This window comes from Lepisosteus platostomus, chromosome 5, assembly GCF_059453375.1.
Source record: "Lepisosteus platostomus isolate fLepPlt1 chromosome 5, fLepPlt1.hap1, whole genome shotgun sequence".
Taxonomy (NCBI): Eukaryota; Metazoa; Chordata; class Actinopteri; order Semionotiformes; family Lepisosteidae; genus Lepisosteus; species Lepisosteus platostomus.
In genome coordinates, this window is record NC_142615.1 from 62,720,547 (window position 1) to 62,742,538 (window position 21,992).

Below are 21,992 nucleotides of genomic sequence, written 5' to 3' on the forward strand. Positions count from 1 at the left end.
CCATCCCCACTGTCTCTCTCCCCTCAGGAAGCACTATCTACACAGCAGAATTCACAGATGCCAATGCCATGTACAGTTCTCACAGATGTCCATCTTTTGTCCATCAGTCAAGAGAAGGAGGGGGGATTGAATGTGCAGTGTGTCGGCACAGAGGGGACAGCCAGAGCCGACCGCTACACCGCTCTTCTGTTTTGTAATTTTGTGACTGGGATTGTGTGATTGGAAACCGATACATGATAGGATAAACAAAATGCTTCAAAGAAAGAGGTGCTCTTTCTCTCTGGTTTTAGTCTGTGTAGCAATAAAACAATCAGATTAAACAAGAGAGAGTGCGACGTTACTTTTCGTCAATGAAAAAATAGTCTTTTCATGTTTATTTAAGTGTCCTTCTTTCATTTGGATTGTATGAAACAACTCGGGAGTTATTGTTATGATTACTCTATTAACGAATCCTCAACTCGTTCACTTTTTGTTATTTTGGGAACATTTTGACATGTTGCTTTTAGCCGTCGATACTGTTGAATTCACTCAGTTTGTAATGTAGGGTGCTCTGAACAAGTTAAACTTTGATACAGGACAAATGTATTTCCCACAAGCTATACTGTAGTAGCTTTAAAAGTATACAATATCACACCATATGCATGTGGCACGTCTTTGTTCAACTTGAGAAAAAACAGGACATTTGATTGCTGGTTGCCTTATGTTAAAGGCCAACAATGACACCAGAAAACTGAAAGTTCCTTCCCCTCCCCCAGTAGAACTGTCTAATCTACATAAACACAGTGGGATGTAACACCTAGCCTAGACTTTGTGAGAAGTATGGAGCTGCGTTGCATTAAAATGGCTGCAATGGAATATACAGTAGTAGGCAAAAGTTAATTTCAAGCTGAAAAGAAAAGACTCAACATGTCCCCTCTATATATTTTCCATTTAGACCATCCAATGTCATTTATTATTAATATCTTCCGTATCCCATTAAAATCAGAAAGTTTCTTACACGTGTAAATCCAACTATTTTCTAATCGCTTTATCCAGGACAGGTAACAGTTTCACCAATACTATTTGGTAACTTTTTACGATTGTCAGACTTCAGAATGCTTCAACTGATGCTTAAAGATATGACATAATGCGCACTGTGTTAAAGAGCTATTGAGCACAGAACATCTTTACACTTGTGAAAAGATTTGCACGTGCAGTTTATTCTTATCTGTGTGAAAACAGGAAATATCGATGGAGTTTCAGAAAGTAAACGGAGGTATAGAACACCCTATCTCAGATGTTTAATAAATTTTGTTTTATTAGTTTGTGAAAACAGTTACAAAATACCCCAAACAAAATACAATTTTAGAATACAAGCAGTTTGAAATTATTAGTTGTTATTAATAAATCACTTAATTTTGAACATCTTGTGATATTTAGAAATAGCAACAAATCAATATAATTTACTATTTTAGTTTTTCAAAGAAATGTTTTTGTTAAAGGAAAACTCATGCCAGGAGCTGGGTTCAAACAAAGCTATAGCTGAAAAGGGCAGGCAAAATGTTTAAGTAATCATGGGTGAACAAGACAAATTGATGCAGATGTTTAGAAAGAAAGTGGACTACAGTAATATTTTGAACTTACAGCCTATCCAAATGTTATTCATTATTAATCTTTCATATCACATTAAAATGAATGTTTTTTTTAATGTAAGAGACAATACACAATTTGTGTCCTCTATAACACTTCAGTGTACTTTTTAATCAGTTTAATGTTTAACAATGTAATACAAAGCTTAAACTTATTAAATTGTATATACCGTTTAGACTGTTAAATTCTGTAATTGACAAACAATTGTCCCTCAGCATTGACAGGGATTCAAAACCAAGTGTTTTCTGGCAACAGACCAAATGCTGCACATGAGAGCTTTCATAGCTCCACCTGGTGGTTTTACAAGATATTCCACCCTACTTTGATACATCATGCGGTATCCTACAGTTCTTTGCGGAACAAGCACTGCGATTTACTGCAGCATACCTTGCACATTTTGAATGGTTGGATCTGTAGTTCTACTCAGTTTGGTGAATTCTTGATAAACCAAACTGGTGCCCTCCCTCTAACTCACCATTCCTCCCTTATGGTAGTGTATGCAGAGAAACCCATGTATATAAACCCATAGGGTCAAATGCAATCGACTTCCCCAGTTAAAACACAGCCGCGTACTAGGTTAGTATGGTACATTCTGGAGATCATCTCCCGCTCTGAGTTCAATTGCGGCAAAAAACATGTGGAACAAAGTTGGAGCTCAGCTTAACTTGTGCTTAATCCGGTTCCGAGGGCTCGGCGTTGTTGTAATAATTAGCCTGAACTGCAGGGGACTGTACATCAGAACACTTCTGACTAGTAGAATAATAGGTAGGCCACGTTAATATACAATTACTTTTCTGTATCTTGTTTATATTCAAACTAAATTTCCTGACAAATCAGTTAGTTTTTAATTTAAGAATTGCATTTAGACGACAATTCACCTGATGAGGTGACATAGTTATTAATGAGATACACAATTATATTTAGTCATGAAACAAATGAGAACCACAGCTTTGCATTTGAAATTAAACACTACTGTATTATTGCAACATTAATTTTGTTTAACACTCCAGATGAATAAGCAGACATCATTATACCTAAATCATTACAAAAGACACCGACTAATAATCAGTAAAGTTAAGTTTTATTTTTAACAGAACTGGAAATTAGACTAATAAAAATACTTGAGCAAAAAACAAACAACAAAACAATTGTTCCTCTGACCTTCTAAGCATTTTTTTAAAGGCAATACATTTCTTTAGCAGGGTGTGCCTTGTGTTTACTTTTCAGAACTTTGATTTTCTCTCTCTCCTGTGTCAGTTCAGATTAAGCTCTTTAATCAGTTCCAACATCTTCCTTTCGAAGGGGGGAAGTGCTTGCTGGCGTGTTGTTTTGCTAAGTCTTGCTTATCCTTTATGATGGTATCTTCTAACACCTGCGCACAATCCAACAACATTAGAAGACCAGCACTAAGGTTGCTGCTGGAAGAGGTGTTAGTGGGGCCAGCGGGGGGCGCTCACCCTGCGGTCCATGTGGGTCCTAATGCCCCAGTATAGTGACGGGGACACTGTACTGTAAACAGGCGCCGTCCTTCGGATGAGACGTAAAACTGAGGTCCTGACTCTCTGTGGTCATAAAAAATCCCAGGGCGCTTCTCGAAAAGAGTAGGGGTGTAACCCCGGTGTCCTGGCCAAATTTCCAATTGGCCCTTACTAATCATGGCCTCCTAATAATCCCCCTCTATGAATTGGCTACATTACTCTGCTCTCCTCCCCACTGATAGCTGGTGTGTGGTGAGCGTTCTGGCGCACTATGGCTGCCGTCGCATCATCCAGGTGGATGCTGCACATTGGTGGTGGTGGAGGGTGAGTCCCCATTACCTGTAAAGCGCTTTGAGTGGAGTGTCCAGAAAAACCCTATATAAGTGTAAGCAATTATTATAATTATTATTACTATAACAGGAGTCATAAAACCACAAGAAGCCACATTGAACAAGCTTTCAGAATTGTAAAACAACGCTTTGCTTGTCTGTCATTTGGTTTGCATACCAGTCCATCAAGAGCTAGCACAACCCTGGCTGTTTTAACACAGTCATTGGATCACAGCCACAGGACAGAAAAGGGACTGTAAACCATCATATATCACTTAAGATGCTGAGTTTTTTTCCTTTAACATGCTTGGGTGCAACCTATTTCCTCCTCATCCCTGCTTTCCTCTGATAACCACAAACACAGAGAACCATCACTAAAATATTTAACAAATCTATCCAGTTGACTCCTCGATTTTATAGAACACATTAAAGCCTCACGCTACATTTATATAAATAATAGTTTAAGTTCTGTTCTCTTCACTCCCTAGCACCTTAAACTTCACAGCTACTAGTAATGATTAACATTCAACATAATTAGTAAATGTCACTTTTGTAAATACACACATTAATCAACTTCATTATGAATAAATGTGGTATGAGTGTTAAGCAATTTTAATTAAATATTACAATGTTTTCAAGCAGATGCATAAATTCAGTACGTGGTAACTATTATTTCCACTATATTCTAGAGCCTTCTAATGCAATTCATCGTTACACCAAGTATGGTATTAAGTTGCTCAAGCCATATTAAAAGGTGGTTTAAAATAATTAACTAGTTTAGTCACTTCTAGAGGGCAACAAATATTACTCTGTGTTCGTTGCAATTGAGAACAGGTTAAGTACAGTGCTGTGGACTAAGCACAGCAGCAACGTTCGTTGCAATTGGACTTAAAGTGGAGCACAACTTCAGACCACAGCTGCGTACTAAACACGGGTTGAACACCTGTTAGTACTTCACTTTCAGTTTGTTGCAATTAACCCTTAGACTTTGCACTACGAAGGTGTAAATCAAGCTCAAGCAGAGACAACCCATTAATGGCTTTCATAACTTCCATTAGTCTCCACCTCTGTCTTCCCTAACTCATTCTTGATCTTCCTAAACTAGGCGTTTAACTGAAATTCATACTGATACTGTTTAGTCTGAGAAAAAAAAATATAATAAGCGCTATTCCTGACAGCCTGAAAAGAAACAAAGATTCCTATAGCCTCAACTGAGCAAAAGAGTCCGTTTCTGCACCTTCTGAAGTATTATTTAAAAAAAAAAACTCCAGCACTGACTGGAGAGGCTGTGGGTGTCCGGGCTCAGCGGTTATATAGGACAGGACTCAGCGCGCAGCAGGTGCGACTCATTGCCCTACGCTGCCCGTGCGGAATGCGCGTCTCCTCCCTCCACACGCCACCGCCTCGCTAAACCGCCTTCATACTCCCCAGCGGCAATAACATCTCCATTTATTACATTTATTCTTCCCTCTTAACCCAGAAAACTCCCGGGACGTTTCTGTGAACCGGTAAAGCTCTCTCTGTTGGTGGTCACAAGAAGAAACAATGCACGAGCTGAAAGCAGGAAGTCAAAACACTCCTCCTCACTGTACGAGCACATCTGGGTCCAGACTTCCGAAGACTCCTAAAAGTGAATTTCCAGATTCCTTAAAGTCATGTTAAAGTCCCCCATCCGTTCGTTTCAAATGCATAAATTGGATGAGTTCGGGTACTTTTCTGATGTATTTTAATAGTTTGTAACGTGTTAAATATTTTACAAGTAAAATTTATCAACTTCACTTTCATGCGAGGTTTTGCGTGGATACAAAAACACCCCAGTGGGCAAAAGACGTATAATATACGTCTATTAAATGCATACCTTAGACGTCTAAATGTGGTCCGCAATTCGTCTAGAATGAAATTCTAATATACGTCTATTGTTATACGTCAATTATACGTCTATGATTAGATGTTCATTATACGTAAATGTTTGGAGTTCTATTATACGGATAAATTTAGAGGACTATTATACATATATGGTTGGAGTTCTGGATAACTTTAGAGGACTATTATACGTATATGGTTAGAAGTCTATTATACGGATAACTTTAGAGGTCTATTATACGTATATGGTTAGAAGTCTATTATACGGATAACTTTAGAGGTCTATTATACGTATATGGTTAGAGGTCTATTATACGGATAACTTTAGAGGTCTATTATACGGTTAACTTTAGAGGTCTATTATACGGTTAACTTTAGAGGTCTATTATACGGATAACTTTAGAGGTCTATTATACGGATAACTTTAGAGGTCTATTATACGGATAACTTTAGAGGTCTATTATACGGATAACTTTAGAGGTCTATTATACGTATATGGTTAGAGGTCTATTATACGTATATGGGTAGAGGTTTATTATACATCAAAGATAGGTTTTATAGGTGTAGAAACAAGTAAACCAAGCCAATGATTAAATTTATTCTGAAAATACACATTCACACCTGAAACATATGTATTTCAAATTATACATTGTATACATTCAATCAACAATCAACATATGGGCAATAATCATAAAAAACACAACTAGTCTTAAACTTCAGCTACAAATTCTGGTAACATGGCAATATACAGTATAGTAATGACAAACACAAAACTAATTACATTAACACACTAACTCAAAACCTCATTTTGATTCAAATATAAATTTTAAAATGTACAACTTCTATATTTCCAAGAAAAAAAATATTGCAATGGAAGTTAAGACGATTTTTGTCCACTATTTGCAAACCCTGTCTAACTGTCCTAACAGAACAAGAAACCTATTATTTTCAGTGTCCAGATCTCCTGGCCCCCTGCCTTGCATATGCATTCTTCAAGTAACGTATTGCGTGCTCCTTTATTTCTTTTTCTGTTGATGTAGGGTGGGACTTCAGCACTGCAGCTAGGAGAAACTTATAAAATATTACTTCCCAAATAAATGATGATTAATATCTTCTTTAGTATAATCTAAAAAATGAATGGTTTACTAAGCTCAAAGCTGAAATAAATGTATAAAATTTGGCTTGCATCATAGCAGTTGAGCAATAAAGTCTGTCCTAATTAAAGAGTACCCAAAGTTTGAAAGTACAACATAGAATAAGAATAATTAGAGCAAAAAGATTTTGTGTCATCTTCCCCATTCACACTATTTTTATGTGCCATTTTTTGCTTATTCACGTACTATTTTAATCAAAATAATATTAAGAAAGATCTGTATGTATTCAGATAGTATTATTATTATTCATACTTACTCGTCAAAAGAGGACTGCTGAGATATTTGCGAATACTTCAATCTTCTACGTTTGAAAAACGTGTCCAAAATGGTGACCAACGAATACTAGCAATGCATTGTGGTATATAACCGGAAAATATGCTGGGTTAGATATTTTCTCAACGTATGCATTTATTAATGTTGTCGATATTATGGTTGAAATTTAACATTGATAATACATTGCGGTTATGTGCCCCCCTGATGTGCAATTTTAACGCATGCAGTTAGTAAGGATCGGTCACTGTTGTAAGGTATTATATATAATGACATTATGGAATAGGATGGGGACAGGCCTGGCATCACGGGGGGAGGGAGGAGTGTCGCCCCTTCAGTTTTGGGCAAAAGGATTTACTTAACTTGCGCCCTAATAAAATAGTTGTACTTTGTCAATGGTCAGACAACACTAATTGACACTAACAGTCACTCGGACTGTTTGATGTGCAGGAGGACTCTCCGTCCAGGAAGGGCAAGTACTGTATCAGTGTCGTTAGTGTCAACATTACGATCCTGTTTGCTCAGGTGGACCGATTCCTTGCAGTAGTTTATCATTATACTTAAAATCGTTATATAACTAGGACTAGTTCTAGCAGTCTGTGCTTTCTGTTGGTTTTTACAACTATTTTTTCTTAACGATTCAGAACCTCCGTTGATGTAGCTGCAAAAATGAACGCTTGTGGTACTTTTCGGTCCAGGCAATCCAAACCGCGAGAGTGACGAAAAATGTGAAACTGAACTTCATCGCAAATACCAGATCGCTAGTCGTTATCTTCTATCATGAAGCACTAATCAATGGCATAGCTGCAAGATTTCATTTGGGTAGCTGCACCGTACAGCTCCATTTCAACTGAACCCCCCCTCAGAATTTCAGACGCCCCCCTACAGATTTTTCCCTGGGCACCGGCTCTGATGGGGGACGGGGTGTCCAGGATATGGTATCAACTTTTCTTGAGAAAATAAAAATAGAAAATCTATAGGCACTCAAACATTTTACTTTTTTTTCAGGCAGGGGGAAGACCCCTCCGCAAAACCCTTGTATGCAAAGCTGTGTAAATAAATTAATTACTGCGAAAATAATTTACTTCGTACACTATGCAGATTGCCGTATACTCCTAGATGCGGCACAAACAATGTATAAAAAGCCTTTGGCACTGTGTTAGATGTGTTTTTGACATTATATATGCATTTATTAAGGTCGTCAATTTTACGGTTGCAATTCAACATTGATTATACATCGCGGCAACGTATATATACACGTATAGCTATATTATTGCTGTGATATATTCGTATATTTGACGAATCACTGCCCACTGGGAAGCCAGGGTATCGGCTTGTTACCCTCTCCCACCCCTCTCTGTGTACAGTAGAGCCACCTGTCCTGAGTGGAGGAGCTCACCCAGCTGTGTCTGGAGAGAAACCAGGGTATCGGCTTGTTCCACACCCCCACACCTCACTGTGTACAGTAGAGCCTCCCGTCCTGACTTGAGGAGCTGATCCAGCTGTGCCTGGAGAGAGAGCCAGGTTATCAGCTTGTTCCACACCCCCACCCCTCTCTGTGTACAGTAGATCCTCCTGTCCAAACTGGAGGAATTCATCCAGCTGTGTCTGGAGAGAAGCCAGGGTATCAGCTTGTTCCCCCGTCCCACCCCTCTGTGTACAGTAGAACCTCCTGTTCTGACTGGAGGAGCTTATAGGCATCCTCTCACGAGGCTCCAGTAAATGTAGGGGTTTGTGCATTTACAGGGACAATTATTAATTGTAGCATTAAGTCAGAAAATGGCTTTGATGGCTATTAGAAAACCGACTTTGCGGGATAACTCAGCAACACACACACTCGGATACTAATACATTTATTAATGCATAAAATGTGCATTTAAACATAACAGATCTTATTGTGAGGGTTAGCAGAATACAAAAGGTATACATTCCATCACGAAGAGTTACAAACCAAGAGGGACATACATTCCGTATATCATTCATTTAGACCGTTTTGTAAATGAACTTTGTCACAACTTGTACATTAGATACTCAAAAGCAAGTACATGACTCATAGGAATTAAATTGATATCAACTCAGGTTGAGGTAACAATTGAATTCTCGAGCTTTAATGCAGAATGTGGAATACTCATCCGCTCTGTGGGGATTCAGATCTCCCGCGGACGCAAAGAAGCAGTGGCAGGCTGTTGCCGTGTCCAATCGGCGCTCTCTGGCCCGGTGCAAGGCAGTGTTGGTTCGACGTGAGAGAAGGAGAAGGAAGAAGAGATTTCTGCTGTGGTGCGCTGCTGATGCTCTCTGAAGACCGGCTAGTTAGTGTTGGCTGAAACTAGCAGAGTTTGCACACAGAAAAGTCACAATCTTTAGACAGGAAGAAGACCGGTTCGTTCCCGATGTAGCGCGAGTCCTGAGTACTGATATTCAGCTGTCCACAGTTCCAACCGTAGTTTATTCGTTGATCAGGTGATCGTTCGCGGTGGGTTCACGAGGCTTGCTGCTGGGCTAACCTTGGGTGGATCCTTTGGTTACATGCTGGTAACCTCTGTTCTCAACTCTTAGAACAAGGAAAAGTCCTGGCACTGGCCGTTACGTGACTGTCTGAGCTGAGTCTGAGGATGTCCAGGAGGAGCTGGAGTTGTGCCTGGAGGAACTACGGTCGCTCATTGGTTGGAAGATCCATGGGCATTCGAGAATCATTTTGTGACTAACTGGAACAATTAACAATTGTCCCAGTAAATGCACAAACCCCTACATTTATTGGTGCCTCGTGAGAGGATGAGTAACCATGCACTCTGACCTTGGGGTTGTAAACCACTTGGGATGAGACTCTCCCTTGCAATCTCCCAGACAGTGAGGCACCAGCGATGACCATTCACGTGTCTCAGCTTTGGGAGTTGTTCCTTATCAGAACACTCTTATCACCTACAAAAACACCTTAAATGTGAACCAAATGGAATGACCTCTCTCTATCAAGCACCACTTGAGATGAGGGAGAGAGAGACTGGCAAGGGAGCAGTAAACTTAATTCCTGTATTTTAATAAACCTTGCCGCTACAATGGTCTCTCTCCTGTGTGAATGCGCTGGTGGGTTTTTAAGTCACTTGACCGACTAAAACTCTTCCCACACTGACTGCAGCTGAACGGTCTCTCTCCTGTGTGAATGCGCTGGTGGGTTTTTAAGGCACTTGACTGATTAAAACTCTTCCCACACTGACTGCAGCTGAAAGGTCTCTCTCCTGTGTGAATGCGCTGGTGGGTTTTTAAGTCACTTGACTGACTAAAACTCTTGCCACACTGGCTGCAGCTGAATGGTCTCTCTCCTGTATGAATGTGTTGGTGGGCTATTAAGATACTTGACCGACTAAAACTCTTCCCACACTGACTGCAGCTGAACGGTCTCTCTCCTGTGTGAATGCGCTGGTGGGTTTTAAAGTCACCTGACCGACTAAAACTCTTCCCACAATGACTACAGCTGAAAGGTCTCTCTCCTGTGTGAAGGTGCTGGTAGGGTTGTGAAATGCTAGACTGACAGAAACGCGGTTTCTCCCCGTGCCATAATTGCAGTTTGTCCACTCCATCTGAGCAAGGCCTTGAGTTATTCTTCCACAATCTCTGATCGTGCTGGGGTCTCTTATTCTGCAAATGCTCCATGGAATGGTCTTGCTCCATGTGCTGAAACAGAGCTGTGTTTTCTCCACCGTGTCCTTCAGTGTGCTGCTCAGCAGTGTGAATCATCTGGGGCTCGTTCTCCAGCTCTCTGAGTCTTAAACAATCCAGTTCATTCAGCTGTTCCTCTCTTTGGCCAAGAACAGTCATACTCTCCAGTTCAACAATTTTCCCAGTAACCAGATTATTAAACCTGTGTGTAAAGTCATCAGATACTAAGGGATCGTATGATTGTTTGAGACTCTGCAGTGACAGTCTCTCCACTTGAACAGAACAAGGCCTAATTATTATCAAGCCCTGTAGGAGCTGCTGTTGCTCCTCCCTGTACTGACTCTCCTCTGTGTGCTGTATATGAGTAATGTTCTCTTCACCAGGTACATCAGTCTGCTGCTCTGCAGGGTCAATCAACTTGGGATCCATATCCTGCTCTGTAAGATTTAAAACATCCAGTTCTTCACTGTGCTCTTGTACAGAGACACAGCCCAGTTCATTACAACCTTGTGTAATATTGATTGTGTCCAGATTATTCATCTTCTCTGTAAAATCATCACATACTAAGAGCCCAGGTGTCTCACTCTCAGGCTCTGTCTTCATCATGGCCACAGAGTCCAGATCCTTGACACTCTGTCTGCTGTCTGTGTGCTGCTCACTAAGTGCCTCTTTCCCTTCTGCGGAAGTGAGCTCTGTCTCTTGCATCAGACTGGAGCCCCACTCCTCCTCACTGTGCTGCTGTTCAAGAGCCCTTTCCCCAGCGTTGGAGAGAACACTGGCCTCTGAGCCTGTAAACACAGGCCAAGAAGACACGACCTTTATAAGAATAAACTTTATTTTATAGTTTTATACCTTTAGAAGTGGCTTCTCAAAGCATTTTACAGAATGCCAACAACAAAAAATACACAAAATTAACACGATGAGAATACGCAGTTAGAGGAGACAGTAGACAGTGGTACTAAGTACAGTAGGAGCAGAGGGGTACAGAACAGTTCAATAAAGGCTCTTCTGAAGAAAAAGTTTTTAAGTCTGGATTTAGAGTTTAGAGAAGGTGACTCTCTGATATCCTTGGGGAGAGAGTTCCAGAGCTTGGGGCAAAACAGGAGAAGGCCATGTCACCCATAGAGTGTAGACAGACTGGGGGACAAATAGTTGAACACAATTAGAAGAGCGAAGATTGCAAGGTAGGGAGTAGGGTGATAATATCAGACCAGTATGGAGGTGCCAAGCCAAGACATGGAGAGTCTTATAGGTGAGCAGGAGGATTTTTAAGTCGATATGAAACTTGACAGGAAGCCAGTGCTAGGACTCCAGGATAGGAGTAATGTGATCATTTGTACTAGACGTGGTCAGGGTTCTGGCTGCTGAATTTTGGACATACTGAAGTTTGTTCAATGTGGATTTAGAAACCCCAGAGAGTAGAGCGTTACAGTAGTCGATTCAAGATTAGACAACACTTTTCAGCCACAGTTTGTGATAACATAGGGCGTAGTCGAGCAATATTTATGAGGTGAATGAAAGATGTTCTGACAACATGCTGCACATGTGGGTCGAATGTCAAACATCATCCCCAAGTTATTCAATTTAGACTGAAGCTCAAGTACAAGACCATCTACAGATGGGGTTACACATTGGTTGTACAAAGGTGATGGGTGGTGCCAATAAGCATGACTTCAGTCTTGTCAGAGTTAAATGAAGGAAATTTTGAGTCACCCAAGTTTTTATATCGGGGATGCAAATAGAATTTGCACATCAGAGACAGCCACATCAGCGTCAGGTTTGGTATGGATGTATATTTGAGTATCATCAGCATAGTAGTGATAGCTGAGGCCATGTGATCTAAAAAGCTTTAAACTACACACACGCATACTAGTACACTCACAATCACAAACAATTTGGGTTGTTTTAACATAGCGGAATATGTGGGTATAAGGGCATGTTCTGATTTAGCTTAGTCAGAAACCTAACTACCATGTAAAAAGTAAGACTACTGTAATAATATCACTATTACATTACATTTACATTGACACTGCACAGAGAGAGAGGGGTTAATACAGACACACTGACTGCACACTACAGTAGATTAACACTGCATTGAGAAAGAGAGGGGTTAATGCAGACACACTGACTGACTGGACATTCCAGTACATTAACACTGCACTGAAAGAGAGAGGGGTTAATACAGACATGGACAAACTGGAACTAAGAGCATATTACCACTGCACTGAGAGAGGGGTTAATACAGACACATTGACTGCACAACACAGTACATTAACACTGCATTGAGAGAAATGGGTTAATAGACACACTGACTGCACATTACATTACTTTAAAACTGCACAGAGAGAGGCAGGTTAATACAGACACTGACTGGACACTGCAGGACATTAACACTGCAATCAGAGAAAGGGGTTAATACAGACACGGTGACTGACTGGGCACTACAGTGCATTAACACTGTACTGAGAGAGAGGGGTTAATACAGACACACTGTCTGCACACAGCAGGATATTAGTACTGCACTGAGAGAGGGGTTAATACAGACACATTGAATGGACATAACAGCACATACACACTGCACAGAGAGAGGGGTTAATACAGACACACTGACTGGACACTCCAGTACATGAACATCGCACTGAAAGAGTGGTTAATACAGACACAATGACTGAACGTAACAGTACATTAACACTGCACTGAGAGAGAGGGGTTAATAGATACATACAGACTGGACACTATAGTTCATTAACACTGCACTGAGAGAGGGGTTAACACAGACTGACTGGACACTATAGGACATTAACACTGCAATCAAAGAAATGGGTTAATACAGACACACTGACTGCACACTACAGGTCATTAACACTGCACTGAGTGAGAGGTTAATACAGACACTTTCTGGACACTACAGTACACTAACACTGCATTGAGAAAGAGAGGGGTTAATATAGACACACAGGATTAATATTCAAGGACTCAATACAGACACAGACCTTGGACGACAGTAATACTTAAACCAATTAAATAATGTTTATATACACAATCATTAGTATACTTAGTAAAAATTTAGACCAATACAACGTAAATACAATATTTATAAATGTTCATGTGGATAGTTGCGTCAGCATGCGTAGGCTTCCAAGGAACAAGTAATAGGTTCATTCCATGCTGAAAAAAGGAGAGGAAAAACACGGCTCCACGGCCGAAACGTTGTGTTTTCTCTCTTCTTTTTTTCAGCATGGAATAAACCTATTACTTGTTCATTTATAAATGTTGTTTCCTAATGACGTCAGAGTACAAATTGATTCAGTGAAACAATTGTTGAATGTGAACGAGGTATTTTCAGCGCCGTAACCGGACAAAACAATTCAGTTTCCAGTAAATAATCCCGTTGCTACATCACACAAGTCTTTCCCACGTCACTCTGCATCTCGCCACTATATTCTCACCACTGAGGAAAGCTTTTTTTATGACACTTTGATAGTTTGTTAGATAACGAGAATGTTTACTCTTGCGAGATGTTTTCTTTAAAATAAAGTTTAGTTAAAAAAAACTCACCAGTGAGAAAGTTATAGACACTGGTTTTAAACACACTGACTTCATACAAGTCACCACACTGACCTCAGAGCTGCAGTTCCGTGTCCATTTCTTCTTTTATTTCTGCAGTGACTTCACAGGGAAGCGTGTGTCCAACACGATCTGTCTGTTCCTGATCTCCTCTTGCTCCCGACTCCTTCTCCCACAGCTGTAATCTCCATTTCAGGCTCTCGTTCTCCTTCTTCAGCTGCGCCATTTCACTCCCGACACTGTCCTCCACACACTGTGTGATTTTAAACACGGCACGTCTCACCAGGACCTGGGAGACGCTGCGGAGTTTGTCTTGAAACTCGTCCTCAGAGTCAGACATCCTGTTTCGGAAAACTTCTGACACTTCATACACGATCGATTTGAGCAAAACCTGCATGAAAGAGTCAAGCTGGGTTTGCAGATTTAACAAGCACTCCGCCATCCTTCTTCAGAGTCGGTCAGAAACAAAGGCTGACTTGCGATTTAAACAGAACAACTTCTTTATTTTTATTCTTCACAGATTCTGTTGTCAGGTCTGTGCTCTGTTCAAGCATAAACACAACCGACAAGACGCTACGTTTTAAGAAACTGAAGTTATTAAAAAAACAACTTCCTTCTTTACCTAAAGAAAATGATTCAATCACCTACACGTGGGTGAAATATATGCAGTGTTGCGTAGTATGATGACGTCATTCGTTAACGTGGCGGCGACTTCAAGACAATCGAGAAGCGGAGCTGAGAAAGAGGAGTCTCTGCAGCCGGATATAAACTTCACTGCACCTCCTATCGCCACCTAGTGAAGAGGAGTCAATCACCTGCAACTTGCGCCGTTCGTAACTGAATTTTATGAAACGCAACAGATTTATTTTTTTGCCCTTCCACAACCCTCCTCCCCAACGAAAACGTCTCAAGCGGATTTTTGTTCTACATCTCTATGTGCAGGTTTTTGGTTAAAGAAAAAAAAATCCGTCATTTTCTTGCCATCTGGCAGTATTTCTTCTGCACTGATAAGCAAGATTTGTATTTCATATTTCGCAAATTGTATGAATGTTGTTGAAAAACAAGTTATTCCAAGGAAGGAAGTAAATATTTGCATGAAACTAAATCAAGCCCTATGTGATTGTCCTTAATGATACTGTAACGCTAACAGCCACCAATGAGTGTGAAAGCCGGCTTACCAGATTGGTGATGTCCACGCCCTCCCCTGTGGATAGCAGGGGCTGCAGACACTGGGCTGAAGGGAGATCTCTCTTTAGCTCAACTGGCTGGGTCCCTGTTGAGTGACGCCAGAGTCCCAGGTTCGAGTCCCCAACAGTGGGGGGCCGACCTGATGTGGCAGCGGGAAGGGCACCCACGTGAACCCCGTAGTGTTACATTGGTGTCAGCAGTAGGATGGGATAGCCCTTCGCCAAGGACGGCGAGTTAAGCGGGGGAGAGTGTAATGTTTACGGCCACCAGAAGCGTGTAAGAGCCGGCTTACCGCCGCGGTGACATCTCCGCCCTTCCCTGTGATACCAGGGGCTGCAGCCGCTGGGCTAAAGGGAGATTTCTCTTTAGCTCAACAGGCTGGGTCCCTGTTGAGTGACGCCAGAGGCCCAGGTTCGAGTCCCCAACGGTTGGGGGCCGACCTAATGTGGTGGCGGCGAGGGAACCCACATGAACCCCGTTGGTTACAATACATTCTGTATGACAAGACAGGAAGAAAGGCACCTCGGGATTTTGGACACAGGATCTCCTGTTTACTGAGAGAAGTTTTAACCATCTGGCAATTTTCATGTCCAAGGAGCTCAATGTGCTTTCCGTGTACAACAGCGTGTGCTCTACATCCGCCACTGAAACACAGCACACGCTCAGCATCTTGACATCTCCCAAACAGAGCCGTGCAGAGACCTTTTGGTGGGCAGTGGCTCAAAAGGAGAGAAGGGGCACTTTCCGGGGCAGGATTTGTTGCATTCAAGTATCCAGGACACAAATCATGCCCGCTTGTATTTCTGTGTTTTTTTAATTCTACAGGAAGTTTTAATGTGACTTCAGAGGCATTACAATATTCACAACCTTGGCAAAAAAAAAGGTTGTCCATAATTGCTGATTATGTTTGATTAACAGACAAAATATTATACCCCCTCTACTGAGCATATACTTTATTTTCCTGAAATAACACTGTAGCGGCGAGGCTTATTAATAAGAAAGAATTAAGTGTTCTGAGCCTTCCCAAATGAGGCCCCATTTCTCTTTTCATCTCTGTGGTGCAGCCTGTGAACCTGTGATAAGGTTTCCTAGGACAGCTCCCAAAGGGGGATGCACTTAGCTAAGCCTGGCTATCATGATCAATGGTCATCCATTGGCGCCTATCTGTCTAGGGAGTGCCAGATGGACATCTGGACTGCATTCCTAAGTGTCAGGAGTAAGTGACTCATATCTCACCTTGATCAACCAATCAGGGACTGGTAGGGCCGAGTAACCCACGTGGGACTCTGATGCCCATGGAACTTTCAGCCAATCAACGAGCTGAAGTTCCTCCAGGTTAAAACAGGTAACACAGAGATTCAGTGAGATTCAAGAGATTCAGTGGACTTCTGAGACTATTCTAAAGGGAATTCAAAGGAGAATTCCAGGGCAGGACGGCCCAGGAGCAGAAGGCTCCCTAGGGCAGGACATTCTCGCAGCGCGCCTCCTGACCATCCTGAGACTCAGCCCGGACAACCACGGAACGGCCAGTGTGTCCGAGTGCCAGAGCTTTCCTTTGTTCTAAGAGTCTAGAGCGGAGGTTGCCAGGGAGTAATCAGAGGATCCACCCGAGGTGAGCACCAGCAGCAAGCCTCGTGAACAGGTCGGAACTGTGGACAGCTGAATCACTATTCAGAACTAGCTCTTCATCAGGAACGAACCGGTCCTCTTCCTGACTTGCTGGGACCCACAGTCATCTTTTCTCCTGTGCGCAAACTTTGCTAGTTAAAGCCAACACTAACTAGCCGGTCAGTGAGCATCAGCAGCATCAGCAGCGCACCGTCGCAAGCCGCACAGCACAGCCTGGCACCGAGCCAGAGAGCGCGGATTGGACAGCAACAGCCTGCAACTGTTTCTTTGTGCCCGCAGGAGATCTGAATCCCCAGAGATTGGATGAGTATTCAACTTCACTCCATTACAGTTGATATCAATTTAATTCCTAAGAGTTATGTACTTGTTTTGAGCATCTAATGTAGAAGTTATAACCAGGTTCATTTACGAAACGGTCTAAATGAATGATATACTGAACGTATGTCCTCTTGATATATGTAACTCTTTGTAACTGAATGAATATATACCTTTTGTCTTCTGATAACCCTCTCGATAAGATCTGTTAGGTTTATATGCATATTCTATGTATTAATAAATGTATCCTTGTGTATTAGTACCTGTGTGTGTGCGTTGTTTGAGTTATGTCGCATGGTTGGATTCTAAAGCCATCAAAAGAATCAATTTTGTGATTTACTGCTACAATTAATAATTGTCCCAGTAAATGCCCAAACCCTACAGAACTGGTGCCTTCAGAGAGCCACTACATTACATTTTGGCTATGGCAACGTTACAACACATCTTAACAAGAGGACAGGACAAATAAAAGAATTACCATCTAATTACATGCAATACCAAATACAATATTTTTCCATCATAAGAGCAAGAGTTCACATGATAACACATCAAATTAAAAAAAAATTTTCCCCAAAAAGTGTCTATTGTGGGACAAATATTCAGGAAGTTTATCACCATTCTCTCTTGTGCGTTAGACTTTCAGCAAGGAAAAGTGAAATTTTTATGATCCATAGCCTTGAAGTACAACGTAAAATTGTTTTATACTGTATATACTTTGTACCAAGATCTCTCAGAAACAAAAACAAAACAATAATAATAAGAAGAAGAAGGCAGTCTCTCCTATTTCTGTGAATGAACCATATATATACAACAAAGAATATGCATGTTAGCTGTTTGTATAAAATGCAAAAAAGACTGGCAAAAATACAGAAGCAGAATCGTCAAGTGGCAGAAAAAAACTTGGGCCAATTGAAGATGGTATAGTAGGCTGACACCAGGAACACTTGGCCTACAAACAGCAACAGTATCAGATGTAGCTGCAGTGTATTGGCTTGTGGAAACATATTTACCTGTGTTAATACAGTTCTTCTAAATGGACAGAGAAACATGAACAGACCTAAACTTAACAATTAGTTTCAGTCGCTAAAACTAGAAGTAATGATGCTCCAGGAGCTGCTGGAACTCACAATCTCAGCATGACTCTGCTGTATAAGTATGCTGACCTATTGCACCACCGGAGCAGCGTGAGTCCCTCTCCTCACACAGACTGATGCTGCACAAACAGGGTGAAACAAGCAGGGTTTTGGCTGTGGATCCATCTCCACATGAGGGAAGGGGACAGTAATACAGCAAGGAAAAGACAGGAGAAGACACTGAAAGTAATGTGCTCACTGGAAAAGAGGAAGGGGAGATGTGGTCAGACATAAAACAGATTGGTGAATAATTTCAAGCGACTTTTTTGTTGTCAATCAGCACATGGATTTCCCTTCATCTGTCTTCCTGTGGAGGACATGACGGGAAAGGGAGAGGACATGAAGCTCATGTACAGGGGGATACTGAGGTGTGTCAGGGTGAACAGTTCCCTCATGATCTTCTTTCCCGTGACCAGGTGAGTGTGGCAGGGTTGCCCTCTGTCTGCCCTACTCTTCTCCTTGGTGACTGAGCCCTTGGGCCTGGTGATCCGCAGGAAGGAGGGGGTGCGCGGGGTCACCTTGCCTTGGGGCGCTGCCACCTCACTGATCTATTAGTATGCCAATGACACCACAATAATGTTGACAGAGGTGGCGGAGATCCATTCCACCTTGGAGGTGGTTCAGGCCTACTGTGCTGCCTCTGGCACCAGGGTTAACCTGGAGAAGCCCGAGGTCTTGCTGGTAGGGAAGGCAGACACTGCCCTGCTTCTTGGCTACCCTTCAAGGTGGAGACGGGTCACCTGAAGGTCCTCGGAGTCTATATTACTACTGATGAGTAGGCCACTGGGCTTCTGCTGTGGAAGGAGAAGCTCGTTAAGATAAAAGTCAGACTTGGCAGGTGGAGACGCAGGTCCCTGATCTCGAAGGGAAGGGTCCTGTTGGTCAAAATGCTGTGCCTGTCCACCCTGTGGTACCCTCTATCTGGATGCCTCTTCCCGAGAGGATTGAGAGAGAGATTCAACAGCTGGTGGTGGGCTGCATATCGGGGGGGAGAAAAGAGAGAAAATAAACACAGCGTTTCGGCTAAGGAGCTTTCTTTGGGTTAATTAAAAGTAAATGGTTAGTTAAAGTTAACCCAAAGAAGGTGCCACAACTGAAACACTGTGTTTCCTTTCTTCTCTTTTGTGCTCACTAGGCAGGCCTCCTGACCTTTCACAGTCATGCTTTGTTGTGTGCAACTTTAATTCTCTTTTTAGGATTTTTTTAACATGGCAACTTCCACCGAGATGGGGAGGGTATAGGGGTGCTCTTCAATAGCTTTTTCATCTATACACACAAACGGATGTGACCAAGACACTCAGAACCTGTCACGCAGGGGCAGACTGCTGAGGATAGGGATCCAATGCGGTGCCCTTGGTAGGGTTGGCGCGAGACGCAGGCGTAGTCGGAGTAAACAGGCAGGGGTCCGAGTCCGGGAAGGCGTAGTACAGGCGTAGGCACAGAATCGACAGGCGAAGGCGTAGTCAAGGGACTGGCAGGGGTCGGAGTCCGGGAAGGCGTAGAAGTTGCCTCGGCTCTTCACCCCACTGCCCTCAGGCAAGAGATATAAGAGCATACGGACACTTACCACAAGATTCTTCAATAGCTTCTATCCACAAGCAGTGAGACTGGCGAACACATTTAGCCATCCCCCTCGGACCACACCTACACCATGACCATCTACCTCTTTATGATTTCTTATCTATTGCACATCTCCAGTCATTGTTTACACGTCTGTGTTGTTTACATTCAAACTGTCTACATGTTTACTTGCACATTGTCTATTGTTTGTTTGTACATTGTCTTGATGCACTGTTTGCACTTTGTTTTGTTTTTTACACTTGTTTTACAATCGAGAGACTTTCTGTAAGTAAGAATTCCATTGTACCAGTACCGGTTACATATGGCAATAAAGTTCAAGTTCAAGTTCAAGTTCACAAGTAATAGGTTTATTCCATGCTGAAAAATGATCAAATGATTGATGAACCCAAGTGATTTGAAAGAAATGTTCCACAACTCAAAGCGAGGTTGTATAAGGTTAGGGGAGCTGTCTGATGTGTAAAACACCTGGTTGCAGCACTGTGGCTGTTGTGCTTGAAGAGCTATTGACTCGTGAATAGCACCCTCCTATCACCATGTACCGGCTGTCTAATGGTGCCATATGGAAATAAAAAAATAAATAAAGGGGCCACAGCCACAGCAAGGTTGTATAAGGTAAGGGGGCCTGTCTGGTGTGTAAAACACTTGATTTCAGCAGTGTGGCTATTGTATTAGAAATGCTATTGAGCCATGAAGTCGACCCACCTATCGCACTGTATTACCTGTAGTGTAATCTTCAAAAAATCATTACAAAATAAAGAAAGCGGCCTCAGCCACAGCAAGGTTGTATGAGGTTCGGGGGCCTGTCTGGTGTGGAAAACACTTAGTTTCAGCAGTGTGGCTGTTGTATTTGAATTGCTATTGAGCCATGAAGTCAACCCACCTACCCCAGTGTATTACCTGTAGTGTTATCTTCAGAAAATCATAAAAAAATAAAGGTTCCACAACCCAAAACAAAGCTGGGAAAAGTCAGAGGACCTCCTTAGTGTGCAAAACACTTACTTTCAGCATTGTGGGTGCTTTGGTTTAAATGCTATTGGTTTGTGAACAGAATACCCCTATCCCAGTGCATTGTGCCACATTAAATAAAAGCATGAGAAAAAGAGATTCTGAACACAAAGCTGTGTTAGTGTTCTGTGTAAAAAGTTGGTATGAACATCATGGGAGCTGTTTTTAATTAGCCGCTGAGTAAAGAATATTTTAATCTTGCTGCTGTCAGTAGTATTGTGAATATAGTTGACCCTTAGTTGAATGAAAACAGGACATAAAGGAAGGGTTTTAGAAATCAAACAAAGCTTTATTCCCATGCTTACAGTCTGGGTAATTGGAGACTGCACTGTTCTGCTTCCTATGGTCATATATGGGTTTTTCACACGAAGCCATATTGAACAGTATTTCTCGCGTTGTGAACGTGTGCACACAGCGGTCCCCCAGGTTCCAGTTCGTGCGTAATTACGCATCGATGAAAAACTGGAGGTTTAAAAAAAGATAATTAGCTCACTGATAGTTTGATGTAAAGGCTGTGGAAATATCCACAAGGCGTGGTCTTTAAAATGCATTTGGTTTGAAGGCGTTCTGTGCTTCCATTGCGGAGATATGGACAAAAGAATATACATGCTTGGTAAAAAAATGTCATAAAAACGAAAAAGTAAAGGCTGAGAAAGCATTCACAATGTATTTTATACACAAAGGAAGTATTCTCGCAACTTTAAGAGGTTTCGTGTAAACGCTACAGGCGTGCCAACATCTTTTTCGAACTTCAAGCTGTTTACCCCGGTTGGCTCTTCTTTCTTGCTGGGTGATGGCAAACTTCTTGAGAGAGGGAGTCTCCTACGTAAGGCTGCTCTTTGTCAAGAGTGGAGACAACAGGAACAGACTTCAAACCGACATTAATTACTGAGAGCAGGCGAAAATGTCTTTGGAAAAGAGGAAATGACTGCTGACCGTAAACAGAGCTCACGCTCAGCTCACGGACAAGTGCTCCTCGTTAGTATAGTGCTGAGTACCCCTGCTTGTTGCGCGGGTGACCGGGGTACGTTTCTGTGACAGGGCGCCGGTTTAATTTTTTTTAATTGTTGAATCATATTTAAATGTTAAACAACTGATCAGCATCTAGCTGTAGATCAGGATGGCCGAGTGGTTAAGGCATTGGACTTAAGATCCAATGGACAAATGTCCATGTGGGTTCAATCCCCACTCCTGGTA

General features: G+C 42.0%; 1 non-coding gene across 1 annotated transcript; it reads left to right on the plus strand.

Moving 5' to 3' along the window:
- The first annotated feature begins 21,909 nt into the window (after positions 1 to 21,909).
- trnal-uaa (transfer RNA leucine (anticodon UAA)) lies at positions 21,910 to 21,992 on the plus strand. Its single transcript has one exon. It is a non-coding gene; the product is annotated as a tRNA-Leu (tRNA).